The 18,169-nt window shown below is 37.0% G+C and overlaps 1 long non-coding RNA gene across 2 annotated transcripts in view; it reads left to right on the top strand.

Moving 5' to 3' along the window:
* LOC140497599 (uncharacterized) overlaps positions 1-18,169 on the top strand; it is a 293,457-nt gene that overhangs the window by 147,618 nt on the left and 127,670 nt on the right. The window contains exon 6 of one of the 2 annotated variants that reach the window (XR_011964748.1): positions 341-469. This is a non-coding gene — a long non-coding RNA (uncharacterized lncRNA). Of the gene's footprint in view, positions 1-340; positions 14,512-18,169 lie in introns of those variants that run through there. The other variant, XR_011964747.1, reaches the window with a different exon arrangement.

The following is an 18,169-nucleotide window of genomic DNA, read 5'->3' as shown; positions in this document are numbered from 1 at the left end:
AGAAGAAAAAGAAATCTCTTCTAACAAATATGTATTATCAAGCAAAACAAAAATCTTTATTGGCTATGTCCCAATATGTATGTTATATTCTGCACCTTGAACTCATCACCTCTCTCAGGAGGTGAATATCCAGCTTCATCATCATCAGTCTTTTGGATTTCGAGTTGATCGTTGTTCTTAAACCTCTCAATTTGTTGTAGGCTTTTTGTGAGGTGCTGTCCCAGGTGCTGAGGATTCAGACCAAATTAACAACAGTATCTGCTTTCAAGTAGATTAGCTTTTATTGGCAGGGGGAGTTATTCTTAATTTTTTTTAAAATGAGCATGTTATTTCATTTCAGAGAGGAAATTTCACTTATCAGTGCAGGCTGGCACATGACCTCTAAATTAAAGTCTTGGAGACTCAACCTGATTGAATCATGAAGAAGTTAAATGAATTGCTCAGAGTCATGGCCTCCAACATGTCAGAGGTGAGACTTGAACCTAGATCTTCTTACTCTGAGGCTGGCTCTCTATCTTCTATCCTATAATGCCTCTCCAGTAAGTCATTATGTAAAATGTCCAAGTTTGGGTGCTTTGTCCTCTTCAAGAAATTTAAAGGATAAATGCAAAAACCAGATTTTTCCCTCTCAATCCTCCTCTCCTTCAATACCGAAGCCATCAGTGACCACAGGAGTTATTTGCACCTAATAAGCCACAGAAAAATTAATAATTGTCACTGCCTTCATCCTTCTTGCCCATTAACTCATAGCCTGCTAAAACATTTTGTTCTGAAGGAAAAAAGGTGCCCTATTTATTAGGTTAATCAGAGCTGGCCCACCACTGTTGGATAAGCAGTATCTAATTTCCTTCTCGGCAGGATGGCATGTTCGTGAAAGAATGGCTTGGCTGCTCCTTCAGTGTCTTTCTTCTTTGGGGAAATGGTGTGAACTTTAAATTGACTGTATTCGAGAGCCATAGTTACTGAAGATTTTAATTTAACAAAAAAACCTTTCTGTTGAAGAAGTTACCTCCTCAGACAAGTGATTGACAGGCCAAAAGATATTTCTTAAATGTAGAAGCACTGCTAGCTATATCCATCATACCCAGATATAAAAGGGCTGAGCAAAAATGGCATTCTGATGGCAATTTCTTTCTGCATATGTGTGATATATGACATTTAATATTGCTATAACTCACTTGAAAAGCTGGACCATCTCAGGGCACTGATGTGTATCAGTAAAGAGAAGCCCATAGATAGAAAATGTACACTTTCCCCATATATACCAGATCTTCTAGTTCCCTAGACTGGGAAAATCAATTAAACTTCATTTGGTAAGCATTTGTTAACCACTTACTGTATGCTGGTACTATGATAGGCTCTTGGAATACATTTGGCTGTTCAGTTGGATCTGTGATCTCATTCATTGAAGTGTTCTCATCAATGGCACAGCTAGATCTCCACAAGTACATGACTATCAGTCTTTTCTGACTTTTGTCCATGATGATAACATCTTTTACTCTTGTTCTTTGGAATTCCTTGTTGTTTCCATGGTGTGGCCTACTCAAATCTTCAAGCATCCTTTACATTGCCTTTTGTGAGGTGTTCACTCTTTGTTCTGGAAAATGTGGTGATCTGGGTTATGTGGTGCCTGGGTGGAATGCTGACATTAAAATCAGCGAGCTTTGGTTTCTAGGAGAAGCTTGTAATCATTAAATGGTCTTATGGTTTCCTGAAGGAAATCCAGTACACTCCACATCTCTTTTGTAAATCTTTTCCCTACTCATTTTCCACCGTTGTAATCTGTCCCATTCCCCACCCCACCCCCATATATGGAGGGGAAAAGGATGTGGGGGTACATTTTAAATAATTGGTTCTCTGAAAAAATTCTTGTGTGATATAATTTTAAGGTTAATCTGCATTATTGACATTTTTCCCCTCATTCTCTTAAGTCTAAACAATCAACAAAATAGTAAAAAACAAGCCCTGCTTTGTGGCATTGTCAACTATTGAGGTATAAATGCTCATACTGGAAATTTAACAATCCCTTCCTGAGAGCCAATGAAACCTAACTCCATTACCCCCTGTGCATGTGGGTACATGAATATATGTATGTATATATGCATGTATTACATGTGCACACATGTGTACATGAGCAACGCCCATAAGTGCATATAAATATACATGTATACACATGTGTGTACATGTGTTAGTATAGATGATCATAGATGTGACCTGTATGCATATGTATATAAGCATGTATGTACATATTTATTTACTCACACATACACATGCACCCTGATGGGCAGCTAGATGTTTCAGTGGATTGAGTGCCAGGCCTGGAGTGAGGAAGACCTGAGTTCAAATCCAACCTCAGACAATTATTAGCTGTGTGACCCTGGGCAAGTCACTTAATCACCCTTGCCTCATTTGTTAGAGTGAGGTTACAATAATTACAAGGAATCCGAGGGGCTGGTAATTGAAGATGCTTCAGTCCGGTGTCGAATCCAGAGAGGGCTTATAGCTCTGAGTTACAATGTTCTAGTCCTAGGGAGAGAGTCTGAGGAAAGGTTAGGAGGGTGAAGGAGGAAGATCCTTCCTGCAAATTTTGTGTGAGGGCCCTGATTTTGAACCAACATACTGAGCCAGTAGCTAAGGCCCTGTGGATTGTTGGCTTGCTGGTTCATCCAACATTTATTGCTATGCAAGGCACTAGATTGGGTATGAAGGGTATGAAGATGAATCATCTGCTCATTCATTCATTCTGGGAATTTTTATTAACCACTGACTGGGTGCAGAAAGAATCAGGATTCAAAATGATCTCAAGAGGCTAGAATAATGGACCAATTTTAACAAATTGACATTTAATAGGAGTGCATGTAAAGTTGTGCACTTGATTTAAAAAATAAACCAACTGTACTAATTCAGTTATGAGAAGAAAACACCACTACCACCATCAAGAGCAATTATTTCTGTAGCCCTTTAAGGTCTTCAGATGCTGTATGTATATTACCTCATTTGACTAACAGTTCATATGTAAAAGACCTGGGGTCTTAGCAGATTGCAAACTTTATATGAATTAAATTTGTAAGATGGAGGTCAAAAACAGCTGAGAGCTCAGTCTCCATTTCTACCAGCACAGTAACATGTAAAACAAGGGAGATAACCAGTCCCTTACTGCTTTGCCCTGTTTAAACCACTCTGGTCAAACCATTCTGATCACTTCTGGGTGCTGCATTTTAGGGAAGATATTGACAATCTGGAGTACGCTCACAGGAAAATGGCCAAAAGGTACTGGAAATTGGTTGGTACAAGAACTGGGGGAAATGATTGCCAATGTTTAGCTGGCAAACACACACATATACATATCTATATCTATCTATCTACTTACTGAAGACATGATGGCTGCCTTCGAATATTTTAAGAGCATTCTCTGGAAGAGCAATTAATGCCACTGGCCAGGATGAGAAGCAATGGATAGAAGTTGTAGAAAATCAGATTTCAACTCTATGTGCTGAAAAAAAATTCCTAATGATTTGAACTATCAAAAAGTAAATTTGACTATTCAGGATAGCTAATAAGTTCCCCATGCCAGGATGTTCACTGTTGTGCACAAGTTAGTTGTGCACTGGTCAGGGCTGTTGTAGAGGAGGCCTCAGTCCAGGTAAAGATTGGACTAGATGGATAACCTCTGAGGTCATACACCTCTAATATTTTCATGGGTACCTAAGAGAGGTATCTTTTCAAAGAGCCTATGGGGAAATGGGGAAAGATGACACCAAGAGAGAGGGCTGAGAATCAGGAAAGGCTTTGTGTTGCATTAACTCTTAGCAGATAATGTAACCACATAATTCTACCTCTGAATTTCAGTTTCTTATTTTTTTGAAGCTGTTTATTGGACCTGACACTGGCGTTGATGTGTAGCTTCACAATTTTTTGGCTTCCAGGATAATGAAGTTACTTAGTTCTTCTGTTTTTTAAAAAGATGCCCATTTCATGCTTCTCAAATGATATCAGATTGCTACTGATGGTAATGTCAGAACTCCAAAGGCAAATCTAGAGATGTCCATGTTTCATTGAGACACTTTGTGGAGACTGCATTTGATCCAGAATCTAAAATTTCCAACATTTTGATAATATAAAAAATGTCCAGAAAATGAACGGGCAAAAATGTGAGAAGTCCTGGTGATAATAATATGTGGTGATGCTATGAGAGGCTCCTAGTTTTGAAGTCAGAGGACCTGAGTTCAAATCTCACGTCTACCACTTAGGAAACTAGGTGGCACAGTGGATAGAAGATTAAGCTCTATCCACTGGGAGCCAGAAAGACCTGAGTTCAAAGCGGGGTACAGATAATAGTGATCCTGGGCAAGTTACTTAACCTCTAATTTCTTGGATTTCCCTCAACTGTACAATAAGTATAATAATGAAATCTATGTCACAGGGCTGTTGAGGAATCAAATAAGGTAAGATTTATAAAGTGTTTAAGACAGTTCCTGTCACATAGTAGATACCTAATACATATTTGTTCTTTCCTCTTTCCTTTCTTCATCTTGGTGACCTTAAACAAATTACTTTGTCTTTCCAGAACTTGATTTGCTCTTCTATAAAGTTAGGGGCTTGGACCAATTGATCTTCAAAGGTTGCTTTGATCCTACTAAAGACTTTAGGTCTGACCGGTCGTTTAACTTTGCTGGGCCTTATTTTCCTCATGTGTAGGATAAGGGGTTGGACTCAGAGACCACTAGGATCCCTTGCACCTCTGAATCTGTGATCCTTTGATACTCTGTCAGGACATAAAATTGTATCAATCAAAGGGAACTTTCTGTAATAGTGATGCTTATCTTTTCTTTGTGATCTGATCATAAGTGAATTCAGCTGTGGACACTCTCTGACCCAGGGAGCTCCATAATGCTGTGATGTTAGGAGTGATAGACTACTTCCTTCTAGGCTTCAAGAAATTCAATCATCAACCACCTTGTAAATACCTTTCAGTTGAATCTACACACACACACACACACACACACACACACACACACACACACACACACGCAGTCTTAACCAAAGTAACTGGATCTGAACAAATAGTTTATTTCATAATATTCAGTGACTTTAAGACTGCATCCTTACCTCCCAGCTTCATCAAGCAAGGTTGTGCATGTAGACACCATCCTAATCCACAGGTGTAGTAGTAAAGAGTGCTGTATAGCAATCACAGGACCTGCATTCAAAACTCAGATCTGTCATATTCTTCTTGTGTGACCCTGAGTAAGTTGTTTCCTCTTTCCTTGCCTCAGTTTCTTCATCCATAAAATGGGGAGTAGGCTGGACAAGATCAGCTCCATACCTATGATCCTTTCAGATGTTATTCTTTCTCCTAGGAACATCTCATTTCAAGTTATGAATATTAAAAAACATCATGTATGTCCCCATGGTGTCTGGCTTAGGCTACCACGGTTTGGTTTGGTCACTTAATGACTCTAGTTCTAACCTTGTTATTAATGAGGATGGCTGGAGCTGCTGGGATTTCAATTCATGATTAATGAGCCTTTGGAGAAAGGGTGACACGTATGTCACTCCACAGGTCAAGGAATGTCTTATTTATTTATTTTTAATAGAAAAAAATATCAGCAGAGAAAGAAATGACATGACAGGAGGATTTTGAATATTGTTAGCCATATGCCATCTGAAACATTCTCATAATAATTTTTAGGGACGTTTTCAAAGGTACAAGATAACTTCTGATTGGAGGTATTATAAACCTTAGATACCATTTTAGCCCAGCAAGCTGCCTACAAATCCCATTTTCTCCAGGCCGGACACTTCTAATGCCTCTCCCTCCATTTCTTTTGTTAAGAACTTTCACTTAAGTGAAAGCGTCTGGCTCTAGCTCAGGAATGGGAAGTCATGCTTTTGCTCCCACCCAGCTGTCAGTCTCCCTTACATTAATTAGCTTGAGAAGACAGGTAAGCTTTGGCTGTGGGCCACTATCAAGTCTGACATCAGGTAAAAGGCAGGGAAGAGGTCTCAAAGATTAATAAGGAATTCTACTTCTAAAGTACAGTTTCAACTTCAGAAGGGAATTTGCTCTTTAATGGACTGAGAGAGCAGCCTACCTTCAGAATAATTTGTAATTTAATCACTGGGAATTCAGTTCAATTCAATTCAACCAAAGTTACTCTGTACCAACCCCATGCTTGGCTGCAAAGGATATAAAGCCAAGAAAAAGAAAATAATCCCTGTTCTTAAGGAGATTACCTTCTATTTATAGGAAAAAACAACCTAAGTTCATATTGTACTTTTGATTCCAAACCTACATTAAGCTGTGTTGCCTTCAGCAATACATTGAAACTCTTTGGGCTTCTGTAAACAGGGTGTAGACTGGGGTCCTTTCTGTTACATCTTGCTTTATGACTCAATGAACATGCACTTGTTGTTGTGGTTGCTCAGTCATTTCAGTCATATGTGACTGTGATATCATTTGTTTTTGTTTTTTGGCAGAGATGCAGCATTGGTTTGCCATTTCCTTCTCCAACTCATTTTACAGATGAAGAAACTGAGGCAAAGAAGGCTAAGTGACTTGCCCAGGGTCACCTAGTTAGTATGTGTTAGATGTCATATTTGAATTCAGGAAAATGAGTCTTTCTGGCTCCAGGACAGGCATTCCATCCATTGTGCCACCTAGCTGCCCCATGAACATGTACACAGATTAGTAAATATGAAACTTATTCAAAATAAGTTAAAGAAATTGGAAAAAATGGGAGTGGTAGCAGCCAGATGTCTAGTAACTAGGATCATCAGTTGAGATCAGGCAGGTACCTCAAATGCCATCTTGACCAAGACAATTGTGAAGCAGTGAACTTTTAGGTCAGGAAGATGGTTCAAGTCTTGGCTTAGGCATTTCCTAGTTATGTGATTCTAGACAAGCCACTTGCCATCGCTTTGCTTCAGATCATTACCCTTATTATACTTTTATTTTAATGAATGAAACAGTTGAGGCCCAGAGAGGCTGATTAACCTGTCCAAGATTATACAAGTGGAAAGTATCAGAACAGGGCTTTGAACTCATGTGTTGAGACTCCAACAGTTTTTCTACTGTGCTCTACTCATTCTCTAGGTACTTGTGGGATCAAAATGGAACCTGTGCAAGTGATATTGTACTTACTCTGCCAATACAGATCATCTGACCTTTTATGTTCATTTAGTAGAGAGCTTTTGGGAACTGTGGTGACTGGGAAAAAAATCCCTCCCCTGGTGATGATGAATGCAACCCTGTGGAGATGATGCTGTCTCCCAACTCAGCTGGGTGAATGCTATGCCCAAGAACAGTAACTGGGGTCCTACCCTAGATGCTGTGGGTGGTATTTGGTAAAGTTAACTTTATGAAAGATTTCTTTAATAAGTCCATTGTCGAATTATCACAGGATGTGAAAATTAAAAGGAGAAGAAGAACATTTTTATCATAGGATTTTACAGTATTATTTTCCTCATGTACAGTAAAAACAATAGGTCATTTCTCTATGAACAGCAGTAGAGCGTAGTTGAAAACTTGCTTCAAAGTCAGAAAGATCTGGATTCATGTCCTGCCTCTAACTTGTTTAGTTACGCTTCCTAGAGAGTTGGACAGGGCAGCAATGTTGCCAGAACTAGATTAAAATGTCATTGGAAAGCACTTAACAAAATAAATAAAAATGCAATAGAACACAGAAAGTGTTAATATGTGGTTTTCTAAATCATTCTTGTGTACAGTTTAGTGACCCAGTTTCTATAAGAGTTTGACACCACTGTCCTAGGTGATCCTCTAAGACTGTAAATGTCAAAGAAGGTGTTACTGGAATTTCTTACCCTAGAGAAATACCAGCCCAGTCCTAGCCATATTTCTATAGCCTTTATATTCACAGTCTCTTTTGGTTCTCACAACAATCTTGTGAAGTAATGAGAATATCATTATCCCTAATTCATAGATGAAACTAAAGGTGAGAGTGCTTCCCCCAGGTCACACAGCTAATACCTGGGTCATCCGGGGGTGGAACTTGAACCCAGTTCTTCTGATGTCATATTAGTCTGCATCTACAATCTGTAGGGAAGGTCTCTTCTCTATCCCAAAGAAGACCAGAACTAACCCCGCCCTTAGTTTACGTCCTATCCTCACTAAGTGATACCCCACATAATGGAGATATTTTCAGAGCAAGAGGAATAAGAGCTCTTTAAAAACTCATTGTTAAGTCTTGTGCCTGTGACTGTCTAAGCTGCTAAACTGCATCTATTACTGTGCAAATGAAGACGTATAATAGCAAGCTAATTACCATGTGTCATCATCTACTCTTTAATAATTAAATGTTTTATTGTGATGTTGCAATTTGTATTTATTATCTTTTGCTGGGGAACAAAATTAAACACAATGAAGGCTGTTAGTCACCTCTGTGTTCCTCCTGTCCTGCACCTTAGATCATTTCTACCACCATTGATTAATGAGTTTAATTTCCTTTGACTCAAATATGTAGGAATCATTGGGGGGGTGGGAGGTGGGGGAACTGAGACTGTCAGAGTCCTTTTAAATTAGATTAATAATGTCCAATTTGCATGTGTTAACTGGGCTGCACTATTAATTAGCTTCTGTAAACAGAATTTTGAAAGGTAGCAACTCTCACACTTGGGGGGTCTTTGTGATCCCAAGAGAGCTAAGAAGTTTGATAAAAGGGGCATGATATTAGTTATTACTGCAAATAAACAACCTTTAATCTTTTGAGGTAATTGATAGACAGTATGACTGCCCCCTGTTAATTAGAAAGTGTAACCCCCACCACCCAGGATTTCAGTTTCTTTGGCTTTTACTCGATTCATCTAGTTCTGTTCCCTTCTATGCCAATGGAGAAAGAGGTGTATATCTAAACAGGTTCTCCTCCTCCTCCTCTTTCTCCTCCTTCTCTTCTTTTCTTCTTCACCCTTCCCTTCCCCTTCTCCTCTCTCCCCCTCCTTGTTCTTCTCGCTCTTATATTATTATAACCAGTGTTTATATAGGGTTCAAAGGTTTGATAAATGCATTAAATTACACCATTGCTTAAATTCCTTTGAGGCTTAGAATATCCCTATGAGATATGTGCTAGAGGTATGATTATTCACATGTTTTAGATGAAGAAACTGAGATTGAAAGATTAAGTGACTTGCCCACTGAACCTTATCAGGATGACACTGAAAGGGAGAATAGGGTAGGCTTTCTACCAAGATCTTCTTAACTCTAAATCAGAACTTAAATAAAAAGAAGATGGCAAAAAGGCAAACATAGAATAGACCTTCTTACATTTCTATGAGTTATTTTAATCATTTAAGATGGTGAAAATATGTGTTTTATACTCTAAAGGGTGAAATGGTAATAAAAAAAAGTTGGTCATAAAGACCAACTGGAATAGAAGAAGAAATCCATTCTGGATTCTCCATTTTGATAGCACTAAAGACGTGATCTTCAAGGTTTCTGAAAGACACAAAAATACCAGACTACTACCACTAATAGCACATGGCGGTGCTATTAAAAAAGACAAATAAGATGCCACCAGGAACTACATACCCATATGTCTCCTCTCCTTGGCATATGAAAGCTTGATGAAAATAATCTTCATATGCACTGAGAATAAATGATGTATATATGAAAAGGCAACCAGCAATCATCTTTAGAATGTCTTTTCTCTTGAACTTAATAAACACCAAATAAAATTTCTATATTTGTAGTAGAAAATAAAGAGAGGGCTGTAGATGGACTTGCAAATATCTATGGTGTACAGCTTCGTTTTCTGTTGAAACATATGCTAAATTCAACATGTAACTTAAAAAGCCGATCTGCTTCTCTGTGATTTTTCCTGACTCCCATTCTGTTGTTTTCTATGCATTTAAAAATGCTTCAGTGACCCTCTTTTTTTTGTTTACCCCTATCTCTAGACTCCAGCTCCCCCCCCATTCCCTTCAAATTAAAAAATGTATTATATGCATGTAATATTCTGTTATATTCATCTATAATAATTTAACCAGCTATTTTTTGGATAGATAGGAATATGCTTAGTTTTCAGTGTCCTGATGTAACAAAAGAGCTGCTATAAATATTTGTTCCTATAGATTTTTTCATCTTTCTTTGATTTCCGTGGCATATTGACTTAGTGAATATATTTCTGGGTCAAATGCTATGCACAGGATTGTATATGAATGCAATGGAATATTATTATGCTGTAAGAAATAAGAACATGATGAATTCAGAGAAGCATGAAATAAATTCCATGAACTGATGAAAAAATTAAGTAAACAGAGGTAGGAGAACCATATTATACAATGATTATATCAATGGAAATGGAAATTACAGTCATCACCATATACTTGAAAGAGAATGTTATAAAAATATGAATATAGTGGTTGACTACAAAGAAGAGGCATGTGAAGACATCTCCCACTGCCTCCTCTCCTTTGTAGCTGGGGAATTTCATGGATAAAAAGCATTTAAATAATGCAAGATTTTTGGATTAATTAATCTGTTTTGGGGGGTTTTCCTCTTTTTCTTTAAAAATAATTCTTTTAAGGGATGATTCTCTGGAAGAGACTTAGGAGGATACAAGAAGAAATCTAGGTAATGAGAAAACAACATAGGTCAATGACAATGTATTTAAAATCAATTTTGTGAGCAGTTTTTATCCTCTTTTTCCTCAGAACAGCAACTGCCTAGGGAGCAGGACTTTTCAACACAACAGTAACCAAATGATCACTGATGCCCTGGACATGTCTTAAGAGCACTGTTTCTCCTCATTATCTCATGATCTTAATGGGATCTTGCCATTTTCTTCTTACTCCCATTTTACTTCTCTTCTAGTTCTGGCTCTTCTTTCGTAAGATTTCTGCACTGCAATTGCTTCCATCCAACTAGAATCCACATTGGAGTTGCATCTTTCCCTGTTGTGCTTTGCACAGGCTGGTAGAGAATGAGATGCCTTGTAGATGATTTGACCTTGGACAGTAGGTACGTTGTTGAAGAACATAGGATGTAAGATTGTGACGGAATACTAGTGTGCTATAAGAAATGATGAGCTCAATGATTTTAGAAAAAACATTGGAATACTTGCACGAAATAATGAAACATGAAATGAGCAGAAATGAAAAACATTGTATACAGTAACAGCAATATTGTTTTAAGAATGACTGTGAGTAAATACATTATTTTGTGTATTATAAATACCCAAATCCATTATAAAGGACATATGCAGAAAGAGAAAGAACTGATACATAGAAGTATGTATGGAATAATTTTATACCGCACACACACACACACACACACACACACACACACACACTTATTTGTGTCTAATCATAGCCATCTCTAGGGTGGGGAGGAAGGGGAGAAAAAAAGAAATTCACATGAAGATGATTTATATTTGAAAAGAACATAAGTTATGCATAGTATATTTGGAGTTTCATGTGCAATCACCTTTTATTGTACTATGTTATAGAAATGCTTGTTTTATTCCATAAATTTAAAATAAAGTATATAGAGTCAATCTCATGCCAATCTGAGACATCTGAGTAGAAAAATCCTGTAGGCTGCCTTTTTAAAAAATACCCTGAACAATCAATACATGGGGGAGGGTAGTTCTGGCAAAAGTTTATGTGAAAAAGTTTGGGGGTTTAGTTGACCACAAGTTCAACATGAGTCAATAACTTGACATGGCTTTTCACAAAAGTTAATGAAATCTTAAGCAGAATGAATTTAATTATAGGATCTGAATCAAGAGGGTAGCAGTTCTATGTTATCTGCACTTTCTGTACTGATCAGATTAGCTCGAGGATCAATCAGTCAACCAATTAATCAGTAAGCATTTATTAAGTATCTGTTATATGCTAGGCACAGGAATAGGTTCTGGTGACATAGAGACAAAAGTTAAGTGGCCCTATCCTCAGTCACCTTACTATCTAGGCTGAGGTGATAACATGTATATATGTGTATAAATATATATTGATAACGTATATATATATATATATATGTAGAGAGAGACAGAGACAGAGAGACAGACAGAGAGGCATAAATAGAATATATGCAATTTAATTCAGTTCTAGGTATGAGATTTTATGAGGGAATTGACAAAATAAAGAGCATACAAAGGAAGATAACAAGTATGGGGAAGGGTATGCACATTTTTGTAGCCCTTTGGGCATAGTCCCAAATTGCTCTCTGGAATGATTAGGTTAGCTCACAGCTACATCGACAATGAATTAGTGTTCCGACTCTCCCACATCTTCTCCAACATTTACCATTTTTCTGTTTTGTCATGTTAGCCAATCTAACAGGTATGATGTGGTACCTCAGAGTTGTTTTGATTTGCATGACTGTAGATGCTTTAATTTCTTTCTCTGAAAACTGCCTGTTCATATACTTTGACCATTTATCAATTGGGGAATGATTTGTGTTCTTGTAAATTTGACTCAGTTCTCTATATATTTTAGAAATGAAGCCTTTATCACAGACACTAGTTGCAGAAATTCTTTCCCCGTTTTCTGCTTCCCTCCTAATCTTGGTTGCATTGGGTTTGTTTGTGCAAAAACTTTTCAATTTAATGTAATCAAAATTGTCCATTTTGCACTTCATAATGTTCTCTGTCTCTTTCTTGGTCATAAATTTCTCCATTCTCCATAAACCTGACAAATATGTTATTTCTTGTTCCCCTAATTTGTTTATAACATCTGCCTTTATACCTAGATCATATATCTATTTGGACTTTATTCTTGAGTACAGTGCCAGACATTGGTCTATACCCAGTTTCCACTACACTGTTATCCAGTTTTCCCAGCAAACAACGAGTTTTTATCCCAGAAGCTGGGGTCCTTGGGTTTATCAAACAGTAGACTGCTATATTCATTGACTACTTTGTCTTCAGTACGTAACCTATTCCACTGGTCTAACCCTCTATTTCTTAACCAGTACCAAGTTTTGGTGATTGCTACTTTATAATACAGCTTGAGATATGGATGGTCTAGGCCACCTTCCCTAGCATTTCTTTTCATTAATTTCCTTGATATACCAGATCTTTTGTTCTTCCAGATGAATTTTGATATTATTTTTTCTAGTTCTAGAATATAATTTTCTGATAGTTTGATTGGTATGGCACTGAATAAGTAAATTAATTTAAGTAAAATTGTCATTTTTATTATATTAGCTCGGTCTACTCACAAGCAACTGATGTTTTTCCAATTACTTGGATCTGACTTCATTTGGGCAAACACTATTTTGTAATTGTGTTCATGTAGTCCCTGGGTTTGTTTTGGCAAGTAGACTCACAGATATTTTATAGTGTCTACCATAACTTTAAATGGAATTTCTCTTTCTCTCTCTTGCTGTTGAGCTTTGTTAGTAATATAGAGAAATGCAAATGATTTATGTGGGTGTATTTTGTAACCTGCAACTTTACCAAAGTTGTTTATTATTTCAAGTAGTTTTTTATTTGGTTCTCTAGAATTCTCTAAGTATAGTGTCATATCATCTGCAAAGAGTGGTAACTTAGTTTCTTCTTTGCTTATTCTAATTCCTTCAATTTCATTTTCTTCTCTTATTGCTAAAGCCAACATTTCTAGTGCTGTATTGAGTAACAGTGGTGATAATGGACATACTTGTTTCACCCCTGATCTCACTAGAAATGCATCTAGCTTCTCCCCATTGCATATAATGCTTGCTGATGGTTTTAGGTAGGTACTGCTTATTATTTAAGGGAAGGCTCCATTTATTCCTATGCTCTGCAGTGTTTTCAATAAGAATGAGTGTTGTATTTTGTCAGAAGCTTTTTCTGCATCTATTGAGATAATCATATGGTTTTTGTTATTTTTGTTGTTGATATAATCAATAATGCTGATAGTTTCCCTAATATTGAACTAGTCCTGCATCCCTGGCGTAAATCCTACCTGATCATAATGTATTATTCTCATGATAGGTTGCTGTATTCTTTTTACTAGTATCTTATCTAAAATTTTTGCATCTATATTCATTAGAGAGATTGGTCTATAATTTTCTTTGTTTTGGCTCTTCCTGGTTTAGATATCAGAACCATAGTTGTATCATAAAAAAATTTGGTAAGAGTCCTTCTGTGGCAATTTTCACAAATAGTCTATATAGTATTGGAATTGGAATAGTCTATATAGTAGTAGAATTAACTGTTCTTTAAATTTTGATAGAAATCACTTATAAATCCATCTGGCCCTGGAGATGTTTTCTAGGGAGTTCATTGATGGTTTGTTCAATTTCTTTTTTTTGAGATGAGTTTTTAAAGATTTAGCTTCCTCTTCTGTTTATCTGAGCAATTTATATTTTTTTAAATATTCATCCATCTCACTTATATTGTCATATTTACAGGCATACAATTGGGCAAAGTAATTTCTGATTATTGTTTTAATTTCCTTTTCATTGGAGGTGAGTTCACCCTTTTCATTTTTGATATAGGTAATTTTGGTTTCTTCTTTCTTTTTTAAGTCAAATTGATCAAAAGTTTATCAGTTTTATTGATTTTTCCATAAAAACAGCTCTTAGTTTTATTTATTAGTTCAATAGTTTTATTAATTTTAATTTTATTAATCTCTCCTTTGGTTTTCAGTATTTCTAATTTGGTTTTTACTTGGGGATTTTCAATTTGTTCTTTTTCTAGCTTTTTCAGCTGCATGCCCAATTTATTGATCTCCTCTTTCTCTATTTTATTCATGTAGGTATTCAATGATATAAAAATTCCCCTAAAAACTGCTTTTGCAGCATCCCATAAGTTTTGGTAGGTTGTCTAATTATTGTCATTCTCTTGAATAAAGTTATTAATTGTCTCTATGATTTGTTGTTTAAACCACTCATTCTTTAGGATTAGATTATTTAGTTTCCAATTAATTTTAGGTCTTTCTTCCCATGGCCTTTTATTACATATAATTTTTATTACATTATGAACTGAGAAGGATGCATTGACTATCTCTGCCTTTCTGTATTGGATTGTGTGGTTTTTATGTCCTAGTACATGGTAAATTTTTGTATATGTGCCATGTACTACTGAGATAAAGGTATTTTCCTTTCTATTCCCATTCAGTTTTCTCCAGAGATCTATCATATCTACCATATCCAGAGTTCTGTTCATCTCCCTAACTTCTGTCTTGTTTATTTTGAGTTTAGATTTATCAAGTTCAGAGAGGGGGAGGTTGAGGCCCCCCACCAGTATTGTTTTGCTGCCTATTTCTTCCTATAACTCCCTAAACTTCTCCTTTAAGAATTTGGATGCTATGCCACTTGGTGCATTTTATGTTTAGTAATGATATTGCTTCATGGTCTATGGTGCCTTTTAGCAGAATACAGTTTCCTTCCTCATCTCTTTTGATTAGATCTATTTCTGCTTTTGCTTTGTCTGAGATTAGGATTGCTACCCCTACTTTTTTTTTTTACTCCAGCTGAAGCACAATATGTTATGCTCCAACCTTTTACTTTTACACTGTGTATCCTCCCATTTCAAATGTGTTTCTTGTAAACAATATATTGTTGAATTATGATTTTTAATCCATGCTGCTGTCTTTCTCTCCATCCTATTGCCCCCCACCCCGTTTATGATTTTAATTCTTCTTTCTCCCTTCTACTCCACAATAGAGTTTTAATTTTGACCACTGCCTCCCTCAGTCTTCCCTCCCTTCTCTTTACCCCCTCCATTTATTCCCCCTTTCCCTTATTACTTCTTTCCTTTCTTTTAACCTCCCTTCCCTTGTCTTTCCCTTTGCCCTCCTACTGTCTATAGGGCAATTTAGATTTCTATACTTAACTGTTTGTTTTTCCCTCCTTGAACTAAATCAGATGAGAGTAAATCTCAAACAATGCTCACCTCCTTCCCTATTTCCCTCTAACAAGTTATACTTTTGTGCCTCTTCCTGTGATGTAATTTACCCTTTTCTGTTTCCTCCTTTTCACATCTCTGATTAGAATCTCCTTGCACCCTTAAAATCACATTTTTTATCATCACATCAGTTAATTTATACCCACTCCCTTTATCTATCTATCCATCTATCTATCTATCCATATCTCTCTCTCTCTCTCTCTCTCTCTCTCTCTCTATATATATATATATATATATATCAATCATAATAAATATACAATTCTCAAAATTAACAAGTATCTCCTTCTAAGGATGTAAACAGTTTGCCTCAATTGAATAATACATTTTCCCCTTTGTTTACTTTATATACCTCTCTTGAGACTTGAATTTGAAGATTAAATTGAGCTCTGGCCTTTTCATCAGGAAGGTCTGCATATCCCTTGTTTCACTGAATGTCCATCTCCTTGCCTGAAATATTATACTCAATTTTGTTGAGTAATTGATTGTTGGTTGTAGTTTAAGCTCCTTTGCCTTAGAGAATATTATATTCTAGTCCCTCCAGTCTTTTAATGTAGAAGCTGCAAGGTTCTGTGTGATCCTGACTGTAGTTCCTCAATATTCAAATTGTTTCTTTCTGGCTGCCTGCAGTATTTTCTCCTTAACTTGATAGTTCTGGAATTTGACAGCAATATTCCTTGGTGTTTTAAGTTTGGGATCTCTTTCAGGAGATGATCAGTGAATTCTTTTGATGACTATCTTATCCTCTGGATCTAGGACGTCAGGGCAGTTTTCCTTGATGATTTCCTGGAAAATATTGTCTAGGCTCTTTTTTTCATCATGGCTTTCTGGTAGACCAATAATTCTTAGATTTTTCTCTCCTGGATGTATTTTCCAGGTCAGTTGTTTTACCAATGAGATATTTTGCATTTTCTTCAATTTTTTTCATTCTTTACATTCTGTTTGACTGATTCTTGCTATCTCACAGAGTCATTAGTTTCTATTTATCCATTTCTAATTTTTAATAAATTGTTCTCTTCAGTTAACTTATGCATCTCCTTTTCCATTTGTCCTATTGTTCCTTTCAAGGAGTTGTTTTCTCTAGTTAGTTTTTGTACTTCCTTTTCCATTTGTCCAATTTTCTCAGTTAAGCTTTGTGCTTCCTTTTCTATTTGCTCAATTTTCCTTTTTATGAAGCTGTTCCCTTCAGTGAATTCTTTTTTCATATTTATAAAATCATTTGCCAATTTTTCTTCTACCTCTCTAATTTGGCTTTTAAAATCCTTCTTGATCTCTTCCAAGAATGCTCTTTGGCCTTGAGACCAGTTCATATTCCCTCCTCAGGTTTCAGATAGGAGTAGAGTTTCAATGTTGATCTCTTCTGTATTCGTGTTTTGATCTTTTCCCCCATAGTAAGATTGTATGGTCTTTTCTTTTCTGGTTTGCTTCTTGCTTATGATAATTGCCTTTTTCCTGGCTTTAAAAGTGAATCCTGGCTTCTGGGGCATGGGAGACTCTGTCTCACAATTCTTGTGCTGAGAACTTGAGGCTTTGTATGTTGTGGTCTCTGGTTGTTTCAGCTAGAATGCTGCAGCTTACCTGGTGCTGAGCTGACTGGTGTGCCAAGGCAGAGGCCAGGTGAAGTCTTTCTGAGTTTCTCTGGAGTTACCCTGGAGCTTGTTGCATCAGGTGTGGGAGAGGGGTGGTCTGGCCACAGTGGTTGGTGAACCCCCATCTGCGCTAGTGTCTTCTCAATTACCCTGGTTGTGATAAGGCATGCCTAGGACCCTGGTATTGGCCCTTACGTGGTCCACACCCCTGGGGCTCAGGATCTCCTCCTATTTCATTGAGGTGGGGCTGTCTGGGACAGCTCTAGTCCTGCTGATCCTCTTCAGCCACAACAAGAGGGTATCTCCTTAATGATTTTCCTGGCCTCTTAACTTAATAGTGGCTGATTCCACTATTCCAGGAATTTTCCTTGGGAAATATTCTCTGGGTTTCTCAGGGTCAACAAGAGAAGAGGGAGAGCACTTACAGATCCTTCCTTCATCTTGGCTCCTGGAAGTTCAGGTAGGTGACTTACAGACATTTAATCTGTGTGATGATAGTCTCAAGAGTGACTGCTGCTATTACCAGGGTTTCTGTGCTTCTCTCTCACTCACTTCTGCTGGACTCCCATCCTGGGCTGATATATTTGAGAATCTACACTGCTGCTTCTGCTTCAGTCTGCCCTGTGGTTCTTGCTTGGCTCTGCTATGCCATCTGCTGAAAAAAAAATTTTAATGGCATTGTCTGACAGTGGAATGATCTACTTTAAGAACATAGCTAGCTTCCCAAGATTAAAG

Source organism: Notamacropus eugenii, chromosome 3 (assembly GCF_028372415.1).
Source record: "Notamacropus eugenii isolate mMacEug1 chromosome 3, mMacEug1.pri_v2, whole genome shotgun sequence".
NCBI lineage: Eukaryota > Metazoa > Chordata > Mammalia > Diprotodontia > Macropodidae > Notamacropus > Notamacropus eugenii.
The sequence above is the reverse complement of the archived record's forward strand: the minus strand, read 5'-3'. Positions and strand labels throughout refer to the sequence as shown.